This window comes from Palaemon carinicauda, chromosome 30 (genome assembly GCF_036898095.1).
Source record: "Palaemon carinicauda isolate YSFRI2023 chromosome 30, ASM3689809v2, whole genome shotgun sequence".
Classification (NCBI taxonomy): Eukaryota; Metazoa; Arthropoda; class Malacostraca; order Decapoda; family Palaemonidae; genus Palaemon; species Palaemon carinicauda.
In genome coordinates, this window is record NC_090754.1 from 84,394,373 (window position 1) to 84,419,310 (window position 24,938).

Consider the following 24,938-nt stretch of genomic DNA (forward strand, 5'->3'; position numbering starts at 1 on the left):
ACATCCAACACCCGGTGAAAGTAACCTAGCTTTAGTATTAAAAGAAAATCAACACCCGGTGAAAATAACCTAGCTTTAGTATTAAAAGAAAATCAACACCCGGTGAAAATAACCTAGCTTTAGTATTAAAAGAAAATCAACACCCGGTGAAAATAACCTAGCTTTATTGAAAACGAAAATCCATCACCCAGCTCTATTGAAAAGGAACATCCAACACCCGGTGAAAGTAACCTAGCTTTAGTATTAAAAGAAAATCAACACCCGGTGAAAATAACCTAGCTTTATTGAAAACGAAAATCCATCACCCAGCTCTATTGAAAAGGAACATCCAACACCCGGTGAAAGTAACCTAGCTTTAGTATTAAAAGAAAATCAACACCCGGTGAAAATAACCTAGCTTTATTGAAAACGAAAATCCATCACCCAGCTCTATTGAAAAGGAACATCCAACACCCGGTGAAAGTAACCCAGCTTTAGTGTTGAAAGAAATTCTAACAACCGGTGAAAATAACCTAGCTTTAGTATTAAAAGAAAATCAACACCCGGTGAAAATAACCTAGCTTTATTGAAAACGAAAATCCATCACCCAGCTCTATTGAAAAGGAACATCCAACACCCGGTGAAAGTAACCTAGCTTTAGTATTAAAAGAAAATCAACACCCGGTGAAAATAACCTAGCTTTATTGAAAACGAAAATCCATCACCCAGCTCTATTGAAAAGGAACATCCAACACCCGGTGAAAGTAACCTAGCTTTAGTATTAAAAGAAAATCAACACCCGGTGAAAATAACCTAGCTTTATTGAAAACGAAAATCCATCACCCAGCTCTATTGAAAAGGAACATTCAACACCCGGTGAAAGTAACCCAGCTTTAGTGTTGAAAGAAATTCTAACAACCGGTGAAAATAACCTAGCTTTAGTATTAAAAGAAAATCAACACCCGGTGAAAATAACCTAGCTTTATTGAAAACGAAAATCCATCACCCAGCTCTATTGAAAAGGAACATCCAACACCCGGTGAAAGTAACCTAGCTTTAGTATTAAAAGAAAATCAACACCCGGTGAAAATAACCTAGCTTTATTGAAAACGAAAATCCATCACCCAGCTCTATTGAAAAGGAACATCCAACACCCGGTGAAAGTAACCCAGCTTTAGTGTTGAAAGAAATTCTAACAACCGGTGAAAATAACCTAGCTTTAGTATTAAAAGAAAATCAACACCCGGTGAAAATAACCTAGCTTTATTGAAAACGAAAATCCATCACCCAGCTCTATTGAAAAGGAACATCCAACACCCGGTGAAAGTAACCTAGCTTTAGTATTAAAAGAAAATCAACACCCGGTGAAAATAACCTAGCTTTATTGAAAACGAAAATCCATCACCCAGCTCTATTGAAAAGGAACATCCAACACCCGGTGAAAATAACCTAGCTTTAGTATTAAAAGAAAATCAACACCCGGTGAAAATAACCTAGCTTTATTGAAAACGAAAATCCATCACCCAGCTCTATTGAAAAGGAACATCCAACACCCGGTGAAAGTAACCTAGCTTTAGTATTAAAAGAAAATCAACACCCGGTGAAAATAACCTAGCTTTATTGAAAACGAAAATCCATCACCCAGCTCTATTGAAAAGGAACATCCAACACCCGGTGAAAGTAACCCAGCTTTAGTGTTGAAAGAAATTCTAACAACCGGTGAAAATAACCTAGCTTTAGTATTAAAAGAAAATCAACACCCGGTGAAAATAACCTAGCTTTATTGAAAACGAAAATCCATCACCCAGCTCTATTGAAAAGGAACATCCAACACCCGGTGAAAGTAACCTAGCTTTAGTATTAAAAGAAAATCAACACCCGGTGAAAATAACCTAGCTTTATTGAAAACGAAAATCCATCACCCAGCTCTATTGAAAAGGAACATCCAACACCCGGTGAAAGTAACCCAGCTTTAGTGTTGAAAGAAATTCTAACAACCGGTGAAAATAACCTAGCTTTAGTATTAAAAGAAAATCAACACCCGGTGAAAATAACCTAGCTTTATTGAAAACGAAAATCCATCACCCAGCTCTATTGAAAAGGAACATCCAACACCCGGTGAAAGTAACCTAGCTTTAGTATTAAAAGAAAATCAACACCCGGTGAAAATAACCTAGCTTTATTGAAAACGAAAATCCATCACCCAGCTCTATTGAAAAGGAACATCCAACACCCGGTGAAAGTAACCTAGCTTTAGTATTAAAAGAAAATCAACACCCAGTGAAAATAACCTAGCTTTAGTATTAAAAGAAAATCAACACCCGGTGAAAATAACCTAGCTTTATTGAAAACGAAAATCCATCACCCAGCTCTATTGAAAAGGAACATCCAACACCCGGTGAAAGTAACCTAGCTTTAGTATTAAAAGAAAATCAACACCCGGTGAAAATAACCTAGCTTTATTGAAAACGAAAATCCATCACCCAGCTCTATTGAAAAGGAACATCCAACACCCGGTGAAAGTAACCCAGCTTTAGTGTTGAAAGAAATTCTAACAACCGGTGAAAATAACCTAGCTTTAGTATTAAAAGAAAATCAACACCCGGTGAAAATAACCTAGCTTTATTGAAAACGAAAATCCATCACCCAGCTCTATTGAAAAGGAACATCCAACACCCGGTGAAAATAACCTAGCTTTAGTATTAAAAGAAAATCAACACCCGGTGAAAATAACCTAGCTTTATTGAAAACGAAAATCCATCACCCAGCTCTATTGAAAAGGAACATCCAACACCCGGTGAAAATAACCTAGCTTTAGTATTAAAAGAAAATCAACACCCGGTGAAAATAACCTAGCTTTATTGAAAACGAAAATCCATCACCCAGCTCTATTGAAAAGGAACATCCAACACCCGGTGAAAGTAACCTAGCTTTAGTATTAAAAGAAAATCAACACCCGGTGAAAATAACCTAGCTTTATTGAAAACGAAAATCCATCACCCAGCTCTATTGAAAAGGAACATCCAACACCCGGTGAAAGTAACCCAGCTTTAGTGTTGAAAGAAATTCTAACAACCGGTGAAAATAACCTAGCTTTAGTATTAAAAGAAAATCAACACCCGGTGAAAATAACCTAGCTTTATTGAAAACGAAAATCCATCACCCAGCTCTATTGAAAAGGAACATCCAACACCCGGTGAAAGTAACCTAGCTTTAGTATTAAAAGAAAATCAACACCCGGTGAAAATAACCTAGCTTTATTGAAAACGAAAATCCATCACCCAGCTCTATTGAAAAGGAACATCCAACACCCGGTGAAAGTAACCTAGCTTTAGTATTAAAAGAAAATCAACACCCGGTGAAAATAACCTAGCTTTATTGAAAACGAAAATCCATCACCCAGCTCTATTGAAAAGGAACATCCAACACCCGGTGAAAGTAACCTAGCTTTAGTATTAAAAGAAAATCAACACCCGGTGAAAATAACCTAGCTTTAGTATTAAAAGAAAATCAACACCCGGTGAAAATAACCTAGCTTTATTGAAAACGAAAATCCATCACCCAGCTCTATTGAAAAGGAACATCCAACACCCGGTGAAAGTAACCTAGCTTTAGTATTAAAAGAAAATCAACACCCGGTGAAAATAACCTAGCTTTATTGAAAACGAAAATCCATCACCCAGCTCTATTGAAAAGGAACATCCAACACCCGGTGAAAGTAACCCAGCTTTAGTGTTGAAAGAAATTCTAACAACCGGTGAAAATAACCTAGCTTTAGTATTAAAAGAAAATCAACACCCGGTGAAAATAACCTAGCTTTATTGAAAACGAAAATCCATCACCCAGCTCTATTGAAAAGGAACATCCAACACCCGGTGAAAGTAACCTAGCTTTAGTATTAAAAGAAAATCAACACCCGGTGAAAATAACCTAGCTTTATTGAAAACGAAAATCCATCACCCAGCTCTATTGAAAAGGAACATCCAACACCCGGTGAAAGTAACCTAGCTTTAGTATTAAAAGAAAATCAACACCCGGTGAAAATAACCTAGCTTTAGTATTAAAAGAAAATCAACACCCGGTGAAAATAACCTAGCTTTATTGAAAACGAAAATCCATCACCCAGCTCTATTGAAAAGGAACATCCAACACCCGGTGAAAGTAACCTAGCTTTAGTATTAAAAGAAAATCAACACCCGGTGAAAATAACCTAGCTTTAGTATTAAAAGAAAATCAACACCCGGTGAAAATAACCTAGCTTTATTGAAAACGAAAATCCATCACCCAGCTCTATTGAAAAGGAACATCCAACACCCGGTGAAAGTAACCTAGCTTTAGTATTAAAAGAAAATCAACACCCGGTGAAAATAACCTAGCTTTATTGAAAACGAAAATCCATCACCCAGCTCTATTGAAAAGGAACATCCAACACCCGGTGAAAGTAACCCAGCTTTAGTGTTGAAAGAAATTCTAACAACCGGTGAAAATAACCTAGCTTTAGTATTAAAAGAAAATCAACACCCGGTGAAAATAACCTAGCTTTATTGAAAACGAAAATCCATCACCCAGCTCTATTGAAAAGGAACATCCAACACCCGGTGAAAATAACCTAGCTTTAGTATTAAAAGAAAATCAACACCCGGTGAAAATAACCTAGCTTTATTGAAAACGAAAATCCATCACCCAGCTCTATTGAAAAGGAACATCCAACACCCGGTGAAAATAACCTAGCTTTAGTATTAAAAGAAAATCAACACCCGGTGAAAATAACCTAGCTTTATTGAAAACGAAAATCCATCACCCAGCTCTATTGAAAAGGAACATCCAACACCCGGTGAAAGTAACCTAGCTTTAGTATTAAAAGAAAATCAACACCCGGTGAAAATAACCTAGCTTTATTGAAAACGAAAATCCATCACCCAGCTCTATTGAAAAGGAACATCCAACACCCGGTGAAAGTAACCCAGCTTTAGTGTTGAAAGAAATTCTAACAACCGGTGAAAATAACCTAGCTTTAGTATTAAAAGAAAATCAACACCCGGTGAAAATAACCTAGCTTTATTGAAAACGAAAATCCATCACCCAGCTCTATTGAAAAGGAACATCCAACACCCGGTGAAAGTAACCTAGCTTTAGTATTAAAAGAAAATCAACACCCGGTGAAAATAACCTAGCTTTATTGAAAACGAAAATCCATCACCCAGCTCTATTGAAAAGGAACATCCAACACCCGGTGAAAGTAACCTAGCTTTAGTATTAAAAGAAAATCAACACCCAGTGAAAATAACCTAGCTTTAGTATTAAAAGAAAATCAACACCCGGTGAAAATAACCTAGCTTTATTGAAAACGAAAATCCATCACCCAGCTCTATTGAAAAGGAACATCCAACACCCGGTGAAAGTAACCTAGCTTTAGTATTAAAAGAAAATCAACACCCGGTGAAAATAACCTAGCTTTATTGAAAACGAAAATCCATCACCCAGCTCTATTGAAAAGGAACATCCAACACCCGGTGAAAGTAACCTAGCTTTAGTATTAAAAGAAAATCAACACCCGGTGAAAATAACCTAGCTTTAGTATTAAAAGAAAATCAACACCCGGTGAAAATAACCTAGCTTTATTGAAAACGAAAATCCATCACCCAGCTCTATTGAAAAGGAACATCCAACACCCGGTGAAAGTAACCCAGCTTTAGTGTTGAAAGAAATTCTAACAACCGGTGAAAATAACCTAGCTTTAGTATTAAAAGAAAATCAACACCCGGTGAAAATAACCTAGCTTTATTGAAAACGAAAATCCATCACCCAGCTCTATTGAAAAGGAACATCCAACACCCGGTGAAAGTAACCTAGCTTTAGTATTAAAAGAAAATCAACACCCGGTGAAAATAACCTAGCTTTAGTATTAAAAGAAAATCAACACCCGGTGAAAATAACCTAGCTTTATTGAAAACGAAAATCCATCACCCAGCTCTATTGAAAAGGAACATCCAACACCCGGTGAAAGTAACCCAGCTTTAGTGTTGAAAGAAATTCTAACAACCGGTGAAAATAACCTAGCTTTAGTATTAAAAGAAAATCAACACCCGGTGAAAATAACCTAGCTTTAGTATTAAAAGAAAATCAACACCCGGTGAAAATAACCTAGCTTTATTGAAAACGAAAATCCATCACCCAGCTCTATTGAAAAGGAACATCCAACACCCGGTGAAAGTAACCTAGCTTTAGTGTTGAAAGAAATTCTAACAACCGGTGAAAGTAACCTAGCTTTAGTATTAAAAGAAAATCAACACCCGGTGAAAATAACCTAGCTTTATTGAAAACGAAAATCCATCACCCAGCTCTATTGAAAAGGAACATCCAACACCCGGTGAAAGTAACCTAGCTTTAGTATTAAAAGAAAATCAACACCCGGTGAAAATAACCTAGCTTTATTGAAAACGAAAATCCATCACCCAGCTCTATTGAAAAGGAACATCCAACACCCGGTGAAAGTAACCCAGCTTTAGTGTTGAAAGAAATTCTAACAACCGGTGAAAATAACCTAGCTTTAGTATTAAAAGAAAATCAACACCCGGTGAAAATAACCTAGCTTTATTGAAAACGAAAATCCATCACCCAGCTCTATTGAAAAGGAACATCCAACACCCGGTGAAAGTAACCTAGCTTTAGTATTAAAAGAAAATCAACACCCGGTGAAAATAACCTAGCTTTAGTATTAAAAGAAAATCAACACCCGGTGAAAATAACCTAGCTTTATTGAAAACGAAAATCCATCACCCAGCTCTATTGAAAAGGAACATCCAACACCCGGTGAAAGTAACCCAGCTTTAGTGTTGAAAGAAATTCTAACAACCGGTGAAAATAACCTAGCTTTAGTATTAAAAGAAAATCAACACCCGGTGAAAATAACCTAGCTTTAGTATTAAAAGAAAATCAACACCCGGTGAAAATAACCTAGCTTTAGTATTAAAAGAAAATCAACACCCGGTGAAAATAACCTAGCTTTATTGAAAACGAAAATCCATCACCCAGCTCTATTGAAAAGGAACATCCAACACCCGGTGAAAGTAACCCAGCTTTAGTGTTGAAAGAAATTCTAACAACCGGTGAAAATAACCTAGCTTTAGTATTAAAAGAAAATCAACACCCGGTGAAAATAACCTAGCTTTATTGAAAACGAAAATCCATCACCCAGCTCTATTGAAAAGGAACATCCAACACCCGGTGAAAGTAACCTAGCTTTAGTATTAAAAGAAAATCAACACCCGGTGAAAATAACCTAGCTTTAGTATTAAAAGAAAATCAACACCCGGTGAAAATAACCTAGCTTTATTGAAAACGAAAATCCATCACCCAGCTCTATTGAAAAGGAACATCCAACACCCGGTGAAAGTAACCCAGCTTTAGTGTTGAAAGAAATTCTAACAACCGGTGAAAATAACCTAGCTTTAGTATTAAAAGAAAATCAACACCCGGTGAAAATAACCTAGCTTTATTGAAAACGAAAATCCATCACCCAGCTCTATTGAAAAGGAACATCCAACACCCGGTGAAAGTAACCCAGCTTTAGTGTTGAAAGAAATTCTAACAACCGGTGAAAATAACCTAGCTTTAGTATTAAAAGAAAATCAACACCCGGTGAAAATAACCTAGCTTTATTGAAAACGAAAATCCATCACCCAGCTCTATTGAAAAGGAACATCCAACACCCGGTGAAAGTAACCTAGCTTTAGTATTAAAAGAAAATCAACACCCGGTGAAAATAACCTAGCTTTATTGAAAACGAAAATCCATCACCCAGCTCTATTGAAAAGGAACATCCAACACCCGGTGAAAATAACCTAGCTTTATTGAAAACGAAAATCCATCACCCAGCTCTATTGAAAAGGAACATCCAACACCCGGTGAAAATAACCTAGCTTTATTGAAAACGAAAATCCATCACCCAGCTCTATTGAAAAGGAACATCCAACACCCGGTGAAAATAACCTAGCTTTATTGAAAACGAAAATCCATCACCCAGCTCTATTGAAAAGGAACATCCAACACCCGGTGAAAATAACCTAGCTTTATTGAAAACGAAAATCCATCACCCAGCTCTATTGAAAAGGAACATCCAACACCCGGTGAAAGTAACCTAGCTTTAGTATTAAAAGAAAATCAACACCCGGTGAAAATAACCTAGCTTTAGTATTAAAAGAAAATCAACACCCGGTGAAAATAACCTAGCTTTATTGAAAACGAAAATCCATCACCCAGCTCTATTGAAAAGGAACATCCAACACCCGGTGAAAGTAACCCAGCTTTAGTGTTGAAAGAAATTCTAACAACCGGTGAAAATAACCTAGCTTTAGTATTAAAAGAAAATCAACACCCGGTGAAAATAACCTAGCTTTATTGAAAACGAAAATCCATCACCCAGCTCTATTGAAAAGGAACATCCAACACCCGGTGAAAGTAACCTAGCTTTAGTATTAAAAGAAAATCAACACCCGGTGAAAATAACCTAGCTTTATTGAAAACGAAAATCCATCACCCAGCTCTATTGAAAAGGAACATCCAACACCCGGTGAAAATAACCTAGCTTTATTGAAAACGAAAATCCATCACCCAGCTCTATTGAAAAGGAACATCCAACACCCGGTGAAAATAACCTAGCTTTATTGAAAACGAAAATCCATCACCCAGCTCTATTGAAAAGGAACATCCAACACCCGGTGAAAGTAACCTAGCTTTAGTATTAAAAGAAAATCAACACCCGGTGAAAATAACCTAGCTTTATTGAAAACGAAAATCCATCACCCAGCTCTATTGAAAAGGAACATCCAACACCCGGTGAAAGTAACCTAGCTTTAGTATTAAAAGAAAATCAACACCCGGTGAAAATAACCTAGCTTTATTGAAAACGAAAATCCATCACCCAGCTCTATTGAAAAGGAACATCCAACACCCGGTGAAAATAACCTAGCTTTAGTATTAAAAGAAAATCAACACCCGGTGAAAATAACCTAGCTTTATTGAAAACGAAAATCCATCACCCAGCTCTATTGAAAAGGAACATCCAACACCCGGTGAAAGTAACCTAGCTTTAGTATTAAAAGAAAATCAACACCCGGTGAAAATAACCTAGCTTTATTGAAAACGAAAATCCATCACCCAGCTCTATTGAAAAGGAACATCCAACACCCGGTGAAAGTAACCCAGCTTTAGTGTTGAAAGAAATTCTAACAACCGGTGAAAATAACCTAGCTTTAGTATTAAAAGAAAATCAACACCCGGTGAAAATAACCTAGCTTTATTGAAAACGAAAATCCATCACCCAGCTCTATTGAAAAGGAACATCCAACACCCGGTGAAAGTAACCTAGCTTTAGTATTAAAAGAAAATCAACACCCGGTGAAAATAACCTAGCTTTATTGAAAACGAAAATCCATCACCCAGCTCTATTGAAAAGGAACATCCAACACCCGGTGAAAATAACCTAGCTTTATTGAAAACGAAAATCCATCACCCAGCTCTATTGAAAAGGAACATCCAACACCCGGTGAAAATAACCTAGCTTTATTGAAAACGAAAATCCATCACCCAGCTCTATTGAAAAGGAACATCCAACACCCGGTGAAAGTAACCTAGCTTTAGTATTAAAAGAAAATCAACACCCGGTGAAAATAACCTAGCTTTATTGAAAACGAAAATCCATCACCCAGCTCTATTGAAAAGGAACATCCAACACCCGGTGAAAATAACCTAGCTTTATTGAAAACGAAAATCCATCACCCAGCTCTATTGAAAAGGAACATCCAACACCCGGTGAAAATAACCTAGCTTTATTGAAAACGAAAATCCATCACCCAGCTCTATTGAAAAGGAACATCCAACACCCGGTGAAAGTAACCTAGCTTTAGTATTAAAAGAAAATCAACACCCGGTGAAAATAACCTAGCTTTATTGAAAACGAAAATCCATCACCCAGCTCTATTGAAAAGGAACATCCAACACCCGGTGAAAGTAACCTAGCTTTAGTATTAAAAGAAAATCAACACCCGGTGAAAATAACCTAGCTTTATTGAAAACGAAAATCCATCACCCAGCTCTATTGAAAAGGAACATCCAACACCCGGTGAAAATAACCTAGCTTTAGTATTAAAAGAAAATCAACACCCGGTGAAAATAACCTAGCTTTATTGAAAACGAAAATCCATCACCCAGCTCTATTGAAAAGGAACATCCAACACCCGGTGAAAGTAACCTAGCTTTAGTATTAAAAGAAAATCAACACCCGGTGAAAATAACCTAGCTTTATTGAAAACGAAAATCCATCACCCAGCTCTATTGAAAAGGAACATCCAACACCCGGTGAAAATAACCTAGCTTTAGTATTAAAAGAAAATCAACACCCGGTGAAAATAACCTAGCTTTATTGAAAACGAAAATCCATCACCCAGCTCTATTGAAAAGGAACATCCAACACCCGGTGAAAGTAACCTAGCTTTAGTATTAAAAGAAAATCAACACCCGGTGAAAATAACCTAGCTTTATTGAAAACGAAAATCCATCACCCAGCTCTATTGAAAAGGAACATCCAACACCCGGTGAAAGTAACCTAGCTTTAGTATTAAAAGAAAATCAACACCCAGTGAAAATAACCTAGCTTTAGTATTAAAAGAAAATCAACACCCGGTGAAAATAACCTAGCTTTATTGAAAACGAAAATCCATCACCCAGCTCTATTGAAAAGGAACATCCAACACCCGGTGAAAATAACCTAGCTTTATTGAAAACGAAAATCCATCACCCAGCTCTATTGAAAAGGAACATCCAACACCCGGTGAAAGTAACCTAGCTTTAGTATTAAAAGAAAATCAACACCCGGTGAAAATAACCTAGCTTTATTGAAAACGAAAATCCATCACCCAGCTCTATTGAAAAGGAACATCCAACACCCGGTGAAAATAACCTAGCTTTAGTATTAAAAGAAAATCAACACCCGGTGAAAATAACCTAGCTTTATTGAAAACGAAAATCCATCACCCAGCTCTATTGAAAAGGAACATCCAACACCCGGTGAAAATAACCTAGCTTTAGTATTAAAAGAAAATCAACACCCGGTGAAAATAACCTAGCTTTATTGAAAACGAAAATCCATCACCCAGCTCTATTGAAAAGGAACATCCAACACCCGGTGAAAGTAACCTAGCTTTAGTATTAAAAGAAAATCAACACCCGGTGAAAATAACCTAGCTTTAGTATTAAAAGAAAATCAACACCCGGTGAAAATAACCTAGCTTTATTGAAAACGAAAATCCATCACCCAGCTCTATTGAAAAGGAACATCCAACACCCGGTGAAAGTAACCTAGCTTTAGTATTAAAAGAAAATCAACACCCGGTGAAAATAACCTAGCTTTATTGAAAACGAAAATCCATCACCCAGCTCTATTGAAAAGGAACATCCAACACCCGGTGAAAGTAACCTAGCTTTAGTGTTGAAAGAAATTCTAACAACCGGTGAAAATAACCTAGCTTTAGTATTAAAAGAAAATCAACACCCGGTGAAAATAACCTAGCTTTATTGAAAACGAAAATCCATCACCCAGCTCTATTGAAAAGGAACATCCAACACCCGGTGAAAGTAACCCAGCTTTAGTGTTGAAAGAAATTCTAACAACCGGTGAAAATAACCTAGCTTTAGTATTAAGAGAAAATCAACACCCGGTGAAAATAACCTAGCTTTATTGAAAACGAAAATCCATCACCCAGCTCTATTGAAAAGGAACATCCAACACCCGGTGAAAATAACCTAGCTTTAGTATTAAAAGAAAATCAACACCCGGTGAAAATAACCTAGCTTTAGTATTAAAAGAAAATCAACACCCGGTGAAAATAACCTAGCTTTATTGAAAACGAAAATCCATCACCCAGCTCTATTGAAAAGGAACATCCAACACCCGGTGAAAATAACCTAGCTTTAGTATTAAAAGAAAATCAACACCCGGTGAAAATAACCTAGCTTTAGTATTAAAAGAAAATCAACACCCGGTGAAAATAACCTAGCTTTATTGAAAACGAAAATCCATCACCCAGCTCTATTGAAAAGGAACATCCAACACCCGGTGAAAGTAACCTAGCTTTAGTGTTGAAAGAAATTCTAACAACCGGTGAAAATAACCTAGCTTTAGTATTAAAAGAAAATCAACACCCGGTGAAAATAACCTAGCTTTATTGAAAACGAAAATCCATCACCCAGCTCTATTGAAAAGGAACATCCAACACCCGGTGAAAGTAACCCAGCTTTAGTGTTGAAAGAAATTCTAACAACCGGTGAAAATAACCTAGCTTTAGTATTAAAAGAAAATCAACACCCGGTGAAAATAACCTAGCTTTATTGAAAACGAAAATCCATCACCCAGCTCTATTGAAAAGGAACATCCAACACCCGGTGAAAATAACCTAGCTTTAGTATTAAAAGAAAATCAACACCCGGTGAAAATAACCTAGCTTTAGTATTAAAAGAAAATCAACACCCGGTGAAAATAACCTAGCTTTATTGAAAACGAAAATCCATCACCCAGCTCTATTGAAAAGGAACATCCAACACCCGGTGAAAATAACCTAGCTTTAGTATTAAAAGAAAATCAACACCCGGCGAAAATAACCTAGCTTTAGTATTAAAAGAAAATCAACACCCGGTGAAAATAACCTAGCTTTATTGAAAACGAAAATCCATCACCCAGCTCTATTGAAAAGGAACATCCAACACCCGGTGAAAGTAACCTAGCTTTAGTATTAAAAGAAAATCAACACCCGGTGAAAATAACCTAGCTTTAGTATTAAAAGAAAATCAACACCCGGTGAAAATAACCTAGCTTTAGTATTAAAAGAAAATCAACACCCGGTGAAAATAACCTAGCTTTATTGAAAACGAAAATCCATCACCCAGCTCTATTGAAAAGGAACATCCAACACCCGGTGAAAGTAACCTAGCTTTAGTATTAAAAGAAAATCAACACCCGGTGAAAATAACCTAGCTTTATTGAAAACGAAAATCCATCACCCAGCTCTATTGAAAAGGAACATCCAACACCCGGTGAAAATAACCTAGCTTTAGTATTAAAAGAAAATCAACACCCGGTGAAAATAACCTAGCTTTAGTATTAAAAGAAAATCAACACCCGGTGAAAATAACCTAGCTTTATTGAAAACGAAAATCCATCACCCAGCTCTATTGAAAAGGAACATCCAACACCCGGTGAAAATAACCTAGCTTTAGTATTAAAAGAAAATCAACACCCGGTGAAAATAACCTAGCTTTAGTATTAAAAGAAAATCAACACCCGGTGAAAATAACCTAGCTTTATTGAAAACGAAAATCCATCACCCAGCTCTATTGAAAAGGAACATCCAACACCCGGTGAAAGTAACCTAGCTTTAGTATTAAAAGAAAATCAACACCCGGTGAAAATAACCTAGCTTTATTGAAAACGAAAATCCATCACCCAGCTCTATTGAAAAGGAACATCCAACACCCGGTGAAAGTAACCTAGCTTTAGTGTTGAAAGAAATTCTAACAACCGGTGAAAATAACCTAGCTTTAGTATTAAAAGAAAATCAACACCCGGTGAAAATAACCTAGCTTTATTGAAAACGAAAATCCATCACCCAGCTCTATTGAAAAGGAACATCCAACACCCGGTGAAAATAACCTAGCTTTAGTATTAAAAGAAAATCAACACCCGGTGAAAATAACCTAGCTTTAGTATTAAAAGAAAATCAACACCCGGTGAAAATAACCTAGCTTTATTGAAAACGAAAATCCATCACCCAGCTCTATTGAAAAGGAACATCCAACACCCGGTGAAAGTAACCTAGCTTTAGTATTAAAAGAAAATCAACACCCGGTGAAAATAACCTAGCTTTATTGAAAACGAAAATCCATCACCCAGCTCTATTGAAAAGGAACATCCAACACCCGGTGAAAGTAACCTAGCTTTAGTGTTGAAAGAAATTCTAACAACCGGTGAAAATAACCTAGCTTTAGTATTAAAAGAAAATCAACACCCGGTGAAAATAACCTAGCTTTATTGAAAACGAAAATCCATCACCCAGCTCTATTGAAAAGGAACATCCAACACCCGGTGAAAATAACCTAGCTTTAGTATTAAAAGAAAATCAACACCCGGTGAAAATAACCTAGCTTTAGTATTAAAAGAAAATCAACACCCGGTGAAAATAACCTAGCTTTATTGAAAACGAAAATCCATCACCCAGCTCTATTGAAAAGGAACATCCAACACCCGGTGAAAGTAACCTAGCTTTAGTATTAAAAGAAAATCAACACCCGGTGAAAATAACCTAGCTTTATTGAAAACGAAAATCCATCACCCAGCTCTATTGAAAAGGAACATCCAACACCCGGTGAAAATAACCTAGCTTTAGTATTAAAAGAAAATCAACACCCGGTGAAAATAACCTAGCTTTAGTATTAAAAGAAAATCAACACCCGGTGAAAATAACCTAGCTTTATTGAAAACGAAAATCCATCACCCAGCTCTATTGAAAAGGAACATCCAACACCCGGTGAAAGTAACCTAGCTTTAGTATTAAAAGAAAATCAACACCCGGTGAAAATAACCTAGCTTTATTGAAAACGAAAATCCATCACCCAGCTCTATTGAAAAGGAACATCCAACACCCGGTGAAAATAACCTAGCTTTATTGAAAACGAAAATCCATCACCCAGCTCTATTGAAAAGGAACATCCAACACCCGGTGAAAATAACCTAGCTTTAGTATTAAAAGAAAATCAACACCCGGTGAAAATAACCTAGCTTTATTGAAAACGAAAATCCATCACCCAGCTCTATTGAAAAGGAACATCCAACACCCGGTGAAAGTAACCCAGCTTTAGTGTTGAAAGAAATTCTAACAACCGGTGAAAATAACCTAGCTTTAGTATTAAAAGAAAATCAACACCCGGTGAAAATAACCTAGCTTTATTGAAAACGAAAATCCATCACCCAGCTCTATTGAAAAGGAACATCCAACACCCGGTGAAAATAACCTAGCTTTATTGAAAACGAAAATCCATCACCCAGCTCTATTGAAAAGGAACATCCAACACCCGGTGAAAATAACCTAGCTTTATTGAAAACGAAAATCCATCACCCAGCTCTATTGAAAAGGAACATCCAACACCCGGTGAAAGTAACCTAGCTTTAGTGTTGAAAGAAATTCTAACAACCGGTGAAAATAACCTAGCTTTAGTATTAAAAGAAAATCAACACCCGGTGAAAATAACCTAGCTTTATTGAAAACGAAAATCCATCACCCAGCTCTATTGAAAAGGAACATCCAACACCCGGTGAAAATAACCTAGCTTTAGTATTAAAAGAAAATCAACACCCGGTGAAAATAACCTAGCTTTAGTATTAAAAGAAAATCAACACCCGGTGAAAATAACCTAGCTTTATTGAAAACGAAAATCCATCACCCAGCTCTATTGAAAAGGAACATCCAACACCCGGTGAAAGTAACCTAGCTTTATTGAAAACGAAAATCCATCACCCAGCTCTATTGAAAAGGAACATCCAACACCCGGTGAAAATAACCTAGCTTTAGTATTAAAAGAAAATCAACACCCGGTGAAAATAACCTAGCTTTATTGAAAACGAAAATCCATCACCCAGCTCTATTGAAAAGGAACATCCAACACCCGGTGAAAGTAACCCAGCTTTAGTGTTGAAAGAAATTCTAACAACCGGTGAAAATAACCCAGCGTTATTGATAGTAGAATATCCAACACCCGGTGAAAATGACCAGGCTCTATTTTAAAAAAAAAATACAACACCCGGTGAAAATAACGCAGTTCTATTGAAAGAGGAAATAGCAAAGTTTTAAAACTCACTCCACATGAAAAAGATTCGCATAAAATTTAGGATTAACAGTTACATCCCATTATCAAAAAATAAGCAACGGTTATAGGCCTAAAAACACATGAATACTCTAGCTATAACCGTAACCTAACCAGGGGCAACCCCAAGAAAGTTAAAACGGAATAATTTGTATTCCCGTAAAATTTCATATTAAGAGTTATATCCCATTATCAAACAAATAAGCAACGGATATAGGCCTAATAACACCGGAATACAATATCTACAACCGTAACCCAACCAGGGACAACCCAATGAAAGTTGAAACGGACGTGGTTGTAACCCTTAAAGCTGGAGAAAGTGACAGCTGGTTAAGAAAATTTCAACTGTAACACTCACCGGCAGCCGGAGATAGGGCGACGGCTGTCCAACAGTCCTCCATGCTGTGGACATTGTCTGCACGACTATTTAGATGACGTTCTTCGGTTTATGCTAGTTATTGCTTCAAATTTATAGCCTTTATGGCCTTCCTCTAGACACACCTTGTTGACATCTGGACACATTTTGCTGACACGTTAGTCTTTTATATAATCTCTGGACACATCTTGCTAACTCGCTAGTCTTTTATAATCTCTGGACACTTCATATCTCGACTGTGTTTTACAATCTCTTGATACATCTTGCTGACTCGTTGGTCTTTTATAACCTCTGGACACTTCATGCTATTTCGTCAATCTTTTATAACATCTGGACACTAAATGCTGACTCTTCAGTCTTTTATAATCTCTGAACACATCGTGCTGCTCGTCAGTCTTTTATACTCTCTTGGACACTCCATGCTATCTCGTCAGTCTTTTATATTTTTAGGACACGTTGCTGACTCCTCAATCTTTTATAACCTCTAGAGTCTAGACATCTTGATATCTCGTCAGTCTTTTATAACCTCTGGACACTTCATGCTGACTCTTCAGTCTTTTATAATCATGCAACACTTGTACTAGGTATCTGTCAATTAACTAGGCCTACCCAGGAAACCTTTAATCATCGTTTTAACAGATTCGACGAAAGCAAGTCTTATTTGTATTTCATCACATAACAAAATAGTCACTTGTATCACAACACTAACTAAAATACACTTTGAAAATGGTTCTGTTGGTGGAGACATGGCATTCTTGAACACGTTCTAAATCACAACCACTTGATCGTTTTCTCTTGAAGTCATCCACTATATTGACAACACAGATGTCAAGTATCGAAGTTTATTTTTCCTGTGAGTATGAACATTCCTCGTAATGCTATTAATATCATAATCAATTCTTGAGACAGAAATATAGACACAACACCAATTGCATAATTTCCTTGACACTGTCGTTTCGAAATTCAAGCAATCACGTTGCCACTTTTGATCGCTATTCTGTTTCTCCTAATACTGCATAGGTGCACTTTTCAAATTTAGGCAACATAACACTGTAATATCAAACACGTTTCACATTTATATAAATAGTATATGAGAAAACAAATGTGGCAAGTTCAATAGTGTTTGATTAAAGCCATCGCGAGACGTCAACAACTTCAGTATGGCCGCGTGGCAACCGGCTACTAATATGGTGGGTAATCAAAGTTATTCTGAAAAATAAAAAAAAAAATTATAAAAACCGATTTATCAATTGATGACCAAAATATACCATTCATTCGTGATGTATAATCTTGTGTAATCATTATAATTTAAATTAAGATTCGTTTAAAAGTACCAAATTAATATAATTACGTTTCAACGACCATGAATACGCCTTGACGTAAAATCAGTGAACGGAATAAAAGTTCCAATAATCACACCCAGACACTTAACCGAAGAGCTTACAAAGCGTTATTATTTCTTAATTTGTAATAATTTTTACATTTTTTTTTTTCAAAATTAGTTTGACTTTTACACTATCTATTAGTTTCACTTTAGTATATTAGTAGGTATACTTATCAACTTAAGTATCTTTATTATTATCATAGTTTCCCTGATGTCTATTGGCAACTTTTCCACTCCTTCGAAAGTCTTGCCAGTAGAGGTTCCTTTAATTTTTGAGGGGTAACTGCCAATGGGATGGGCTGTATAATACAACTTTCCAAGGAAAACCTGAAAAAATAGAAGAGTAACTTAACTTTATTCTTTAAAGAGGTCGTATTTATTATTATTATTATTATTATTATTATTATTATTATTATTATTATTATTATTAATATTACTGGCTAAGCTACAACCCTAGTTGGAAAAGCAGGATGCTATAAGACCAAGGGCTCCAACAGGGAAATGTATTCCAGTAAGGAAAGGATGTAAGGAAATAATTACATGAAAATAGAAGTAATGGTCAATTGAAATAAAATATTCTAAGAACAGTAACAACATTAAAGTAAATCTTTCATATATAAACTATAATAACTTGAAAAAAAACAAGATGAAGAGAAATAAGAAAAAAAAGGCATGCCTCAGTGTACCCTCGAGCAAGAGAACTCTACCCCAAGACAGTGGGAGACCATGGTACAGAGGCTATGGCACTACCCAAGACTAGAGAACAATGGTTTGGTTTTGGAGTGTCTATCTCCACATGAACTCTTAACTGGCAAAATCACAGACGATGTTTATAATCCCATAAGGAAACTTTTCCCACTTAAACGGAGACTCGTTTCTGGCCGATGTGGTGACGTCCCTCACTGGTGAACGCCAGACTAGGGTTCGAATCCAGCTCAAACTCGTTAGTTTCTTTGGTCGCTGCAATCTCACCATCCTTGTGAGCTAAGGATGGCGGGTTTGGGGGACCCTATAGGTCTATCTGGTGAGTCAACAGCAGCCATTGCCTGGACCCTGGTGGTCCTATCTTGGATGGAGAGGGGGCTTGGGCGCAATGTCACATATTAGGTTGACCCTTCTGTTTTACAGGTGTGAATTTTAAAGGCCTTGGTGAATAGCTCATTCATTTTTTTTAAAGCATAGGCCTATATGGATAGCTCAACATTCTTACTTTAAATTATTCTTTTTTACAGTTCTTTAATGACTGTAGATTTCAGTCAGGTTTCACTTGTAAACAAATGGATATTGATTAAAATACAGTTTTAGGAACATATATCAGTGTTTTTTTTTTCTTTTTTGTAGATTAATGAACTAAGGAATGTAATAGATTTTTGCTAAGAGATTCGTCATCAATTGAGCAGTTTTAATCGTACACATATACACACACACGAACAAACAATATATATATATATATATATATATATATATATATATATATATATATATATATATATATATATATATATATTATATATATATATATATATGTATATATATATATATATATATATATATATATATATATATATATATGGTTGTGTGTGCCTTTCCTGTTACACAGTGGTATTGAAAAATGTATGACTACTCTGTCTCTCCTCAGCCCTTGGAGGGGAGAGAGGGAGTAGTCATACACTGGTGAGAGGGGGTACCCCGAGAGGTACACTGTCGTGTTATAGTTAGGAAAGGGGAAGGGTTTAGTATATCTAAATATTTAGTCATCATTTCTGACGGGTCGCATATATATATATATATATATATATATATATATATATATATATATATATATATATATATAAACTTTTCACTTTAAGCCAAAATTACCATTTAATATCGAATTCACTCAACCACGGGATACTCCATTTAAGATGAGTACTTCTAGCCAGCCAAGCATTCGAACCTTAGCACCGAATAAAAATAACGGTAAATAGTTCATTTTCCCTTTGCCAACATACACACCAAATATTCTGGCCTATTCTTTATATATACTCCTCTCTCCTCGTACACCTGACAACATCGAGATTACCAAACAATTCTTCTTCTCCCAAGAGGTTACTGCACTGTAAGTATTCAGTGTCTACTTTCCTCTTGGTAAGGGTGGAAGAGACTCTTTAGCTATGGTAAACAGCTCTTCTTGGAGAAGGATACTCCAAAATCAAATCATTGTTCTCTAGACTTGGGTAATACCATAGCCTCTTTACTATGGTTTTCCACTGTCTTGGGTTAGAGTTATCTTGCTTGAGGGTACATTTGGGCACAATATTCTATCTCAATTCTCTTCCTCTTGTTTTATTAAAGTTTTTATAGTTTATATAGGAAATATTTATTTTAAGGTTACTGTTATTAAAATAATTTATTTTTCCTTGTTTCCTTTCCTCACTGGGCTATTTCCCCTGTTTGTTTTAGTGCTTATGTGATGTGGTGGCCGATGCGGTAACGTCCCTGACTGGTGAACGCCAGACTGAGGTTCGAGTCCCGCTCAAACTCATTAGTTCCTTTGATCGCTGCAACCTCACCATCCATGTGAGCTAAGGATGGGGGGTTTGTAGGAGCACATAGGTTTACCTGCTGAGTCATCAGTAGCCATAACCTGGCTCTCCTAGGTCCTAGTTTGGATGGAGATGTGGCTTGGGCGCTGATCATATGTATGTTGTCAGTCTCTAGGGTATTGTCCTGCTTGATAGGGTAATGTCACTGTCCCTTGCCTTTGCCATTCATGAGCCGGCCTTTAAATATGTAATGTGGAAGGGGGATGTGGAAGCAAAGTTATTAGCAAATAACGAAATAAAATATAATTTGATAAATAAATATCGAAAATTATTCACATATCCACATATCAATTTTCATCTTTTTAATGATTTTGTTGTGAATGGCAAATAAAGAGGTATTAATAATCGTCCTGACGAAATATATAAAAAAAGGTTTGTGTCTGTACATGAAAAACTCCCAGCTTCTTATCTCAACTGCTGAAACCTTTTTCACATCCAGTTGGATCTTGTCAGTAGCTATATGCCAGAAAGGTTCGTGGCTATATGCCAGCAACGTAGAGGCTATGTATAAGCAGTGCCAGAGCTATAAGACAGTTGTGGAAGAGGATATATGACAGGAGATATAATTGATCCAAAGACAGTAGCATCATTTGTACATGCAACAAGCTTGTTTTTTAACATAATGTCAAGAGGATATATGACAGGAAATAGAATTGATGCAAAGAGCGTAGCATCATCCGCATATGCAGCAAGTTTGTTTCCTAGCACAATGCCAAGAGGGTAGATGTCAGGAGATGGAATTGATCCAAAGAAAGTAGCATCATCTGCATATGCAACGAGCTTGTTTTCTAGCACAATGTCAAGAAGAAATATGACAGGAAATGGAGTTGATGCAAAGAGAGTTGTATCATCTGCATATGCTACGAGCTTGTTTTCTAGCACAATGCCAAGAGGGTATATGTCAGGAGATGGAATTGATCCAAAGAAAGTAGCATCATCTGCATATGCAACGAGCTTGTTTTCTAGCACAATGTCAAGAAGAAATATGACAGGAAATGGAGTTGATGCAAAGAGAGTTGCATCATCTGCATATGCTACGAGCTTGTTTTCTAGCACAATGCCAAGAGGGTATATGTCAGGAGATGGAATTGATCCAAAGAAAGTAGCATCATCTTCATATGCAACGAGCTTGTTTTCTAGCACAATGCCAAGAGGGTATATGTCAGGAGATGGAATTGATCCAAAGAAAGTAGCATCATCTTCATATGTAACGAGCTTGTTTTCTAGCACAATGCCAAGAGGGTATATGTCAGGAGATGGAATTGATCCAAAGAAAGTAGCATCATCTTCATATGTAACGAGCTTGTTTTCTAGCACAATGCCAAGTGGGTATATGTCAGGAGATGGAATTGATCCAAAGAAAGAAGCATCATCTTCATATGCAACGAGCTTGTTTTCTAGCACAATGTCAAGAAGAAATATGACAGGAAATGGAGTTGATGCAAAGAGAGTTGCATCATCTGCATATGCTACGAGCTTGTTTTCTAGCACAATGCCTAGAAGAAATATGACAGGAAATGGAGTTGATGCAAAGAGAGTTGCATCATCTGCATATGCAACGAGCTTGTTTTCTAGCACAATGTCAAGAGGATATATGAGTGGAAATGGAGTTGATGCAAGGAGAGTTGCATCATCTGCATATGCAACGAGCTTGTTTTCTAGCACAATGTCAAGAGGATATATGACAGGAAATGGAGTTGATGCCAAGAGAGTTGCATCATCTGCATATGCAACGAGCTTCTTTTCTAGCAAAATATGACAGGAAAGGGAGTTGATGCAAAGAGAGTTGCATCATCTGCATATCCTACGAGCTTGTTTTCTAGCACAATGTCAAGAGGATATAGGAGAGGAAATGGAGTTGATGCAAAGAGTTGCATCATCTGCATATGCAACGAGCTTGTTTTCTAGCACAATGTCAAGAGGATATATGAGAGGAAATGGAGTTGATGCAAGGAGAGTTGCATCATCTGCATATGCAACGAGCTTGTTTTCTAGCACAATGCCAAGAGGATATATGACAGGAGATGGAATTGGTGAAAAGAGAGTAGCATCATTTGCATATGCAACAAGCTTGTTTTCTAGCACAACGCCAAGAGGATATATGACAGGAAATGGAGTTGATGCAAAGAGAGTAGCATCATCTGCATATGCTACGAGCTTCTTTTCTAGCACAATGTCAAGAGGATATATGACAGGAAATGGAATTGATGCAAAGAGAGTAGCATCATCTGCATATGCAACGAGCTTGTTTTTAGCACAAGGCCAAGGGGATATATACCAGGAAATGGAATTGATGCAAAGAGAGTAGCATCACCTGCATTCGCAACGAGCTTGTTTTCTAGCTCAAACCACATATTGTGTATATAGTATGAAAATTAATTTACCGTCAATCATGATTAAACCACCTCCTCCTTCCTTCTGTCTCTCTTATTTCCTTCCAGCCTGGGCAAGAAAACGAATTTTGTTCATCGTCATTGGCCTTTGCAATAACACGTTCCTTTGGCTCCTGGCTGTACTTGCTTTATATCCTTCAAATTTGCCTTTGTTGAATGACCTCATTTACCCTGGCGCCGGGCTAAATAGCCAAAATTCACAAATGAAATGCAATAACCCTTGCAACTCATTGGCATTGCAATACTTTATAGAGCAATGACAATTATCATTACCTCCGCAAACGACGTTGGAAGAGATAATGTTTTCGCCCCTGTTTGTATTTGTGTGTTTGTGAATAGCTTCCTGGCCATAATTTTAATCGTAGAGAAATGGAACTAACACGGATAAACTGTTTTGTAAAAAGCTGGGAACGATTAAATTTTGGAAGGTCAAGGTCAAAAGTCACGCAAAATGTCTAATTCATGTAATCAGCCATAAATCTGGACATCGTTGTCACAGAGACTTCAAACTTGGTTCATATTTAAGTGTATAAAAATCCACGCCAATTAATACATGTTAAGATCAAAGGTCAAGGTCAAGGTCGAGAAATAAGCTGCTGCGGCTGAGGTCTGCCCTCTACTGAGTGCCCCTCTAGTTGTTATTACTAGCCAATCTAGAACCATAGTTGGAAAGCCAGAATGCCACTCGCACAAGGGCTCCAACAGGGAAAGCAGCCCAGTGAGGAAAAGAAATAGAGACAGAGCAAATAAATATATAAATATATTTCAAATAAGCCATGTATATTAATACGTTAATGTCTGCATTCTCTTAGCGACCTCAGGATCAGAGCCACAGGCGAAATCACTCAAAGACTACTGTATCGTCCATGTCATACAGGTATCCTGGACCAGGGTTCGAAATCCCGGCCGTTCAGATACTATAGCCTTTGGGTGATTTAGCCTGGGGCTCTGATCCCGAGGTCGTTAAGAGAATCCAGATTTTAATGTATTAATATATATGGCTTATTTGAAATATGAAAAACACGTTTAAATGTGCAAAAATTTTATATATATATATATATATATATATATATATATATATATATATATATATATATATATATATATATATATACACAAATATATAAGTTATGAATGAAAATATAAAATATTTTCTGATCATTAACAACGTCAAAATAGATAAATAATATATGAACTGTTAAACAAGATCTACGTCAACCTGTTCAACACAAAAGAATTTGCAAAAAAAAGTTTGAACGTCTGAAATTCCAGTCTTTCAAAATTGTCCTTGTTTTGTACAAGCGTGTGAAGGTTATATAGGTAATAGATTGGAGGAAAAAAAAAATCTGTAATGACCGAGGAAAAAAAAAATCAGTTTTCCCCAATATAAGCCTTTTTCTCGAGCCCTCAGTAAGGCACTTTATCTCGTCCCAAATTAGGCTGGATTTTACAGTGCATGTATGCAGTTTTATGTCAGTTTCCCTAATAAAAAAAAAATCCATCTGCGTCATCTCACGAGGACGTGAAAAATGGCCTTGTCCATTAAAATGCGTTTTTATGTCACCCAGGCTCTCAATTTGAAGCAACGAAGTTTTTGATATTGAGTGTCTTCGCGTTCAAGTATTATCGTCACATTTTCCTTATTTTTTTTTATTGAAATATGTAAAATGTTATCGCTATTAATATTATATAATTTTTCTTCAACGTCCAAGGCTCTATGAAGAAATATTACTGTATTACTGAACGTCATCTGAATAACACAATAGCTCTAATTTTTAATATTAGAAAAATAATAATAATGATAATAATAATGATAATGATAATAACAACAGTAATAATAAATTATTATTATTATTATTATTATTTTTTATTATTATTATTATCATTATTATTATTGCGTGCTAAGCTACAACCCTAGTTGGAAAAGCAGGATACTGTAAGCTCAAGGGCTCCAACGGGGACAATAGCCCAGTTAGGAAAGGAAATAAGGAAATAAACAAAATGAAAAGTAATGAACAATCAAATTGAAATATTTTAAGAACAGTATTAACATTAAAATAACATTAAAGAGGAAGCCATAGAGACATAAAATGAATACAGAACCATTTGACTTATGTCCGAAATGAGTCTTTGATTTTTAACACTATAAATATGTCATTTTAATTTTCAATTTGTACGTCATGTCAGTTTTCCATTTATTGTGTTATAAAGTTCCTATGCTATCAATAACATTGACGTCAGTAAGATTGTTTGAATTCAAAAGCTCATGAATCATTTGTCCTCCAGTTCAAATATTACATTGCACTGTC

General features: G+C 36.4%; 1 protein-coding gene across 1 annotated transcript in view; it reads left to right on the forward strand.

Moving 5' to 3' along the window:
• Positions 1–24,938, forward strand: part of LOC137623853 (glycine receptor subunit beta-type 4-like) — a 139,631-nt gene that overhangs the window by 21,267 nt on the left and 93,426 nt on the right. The gene's annotated exons all lie outside the window — the stretch shown is intronic.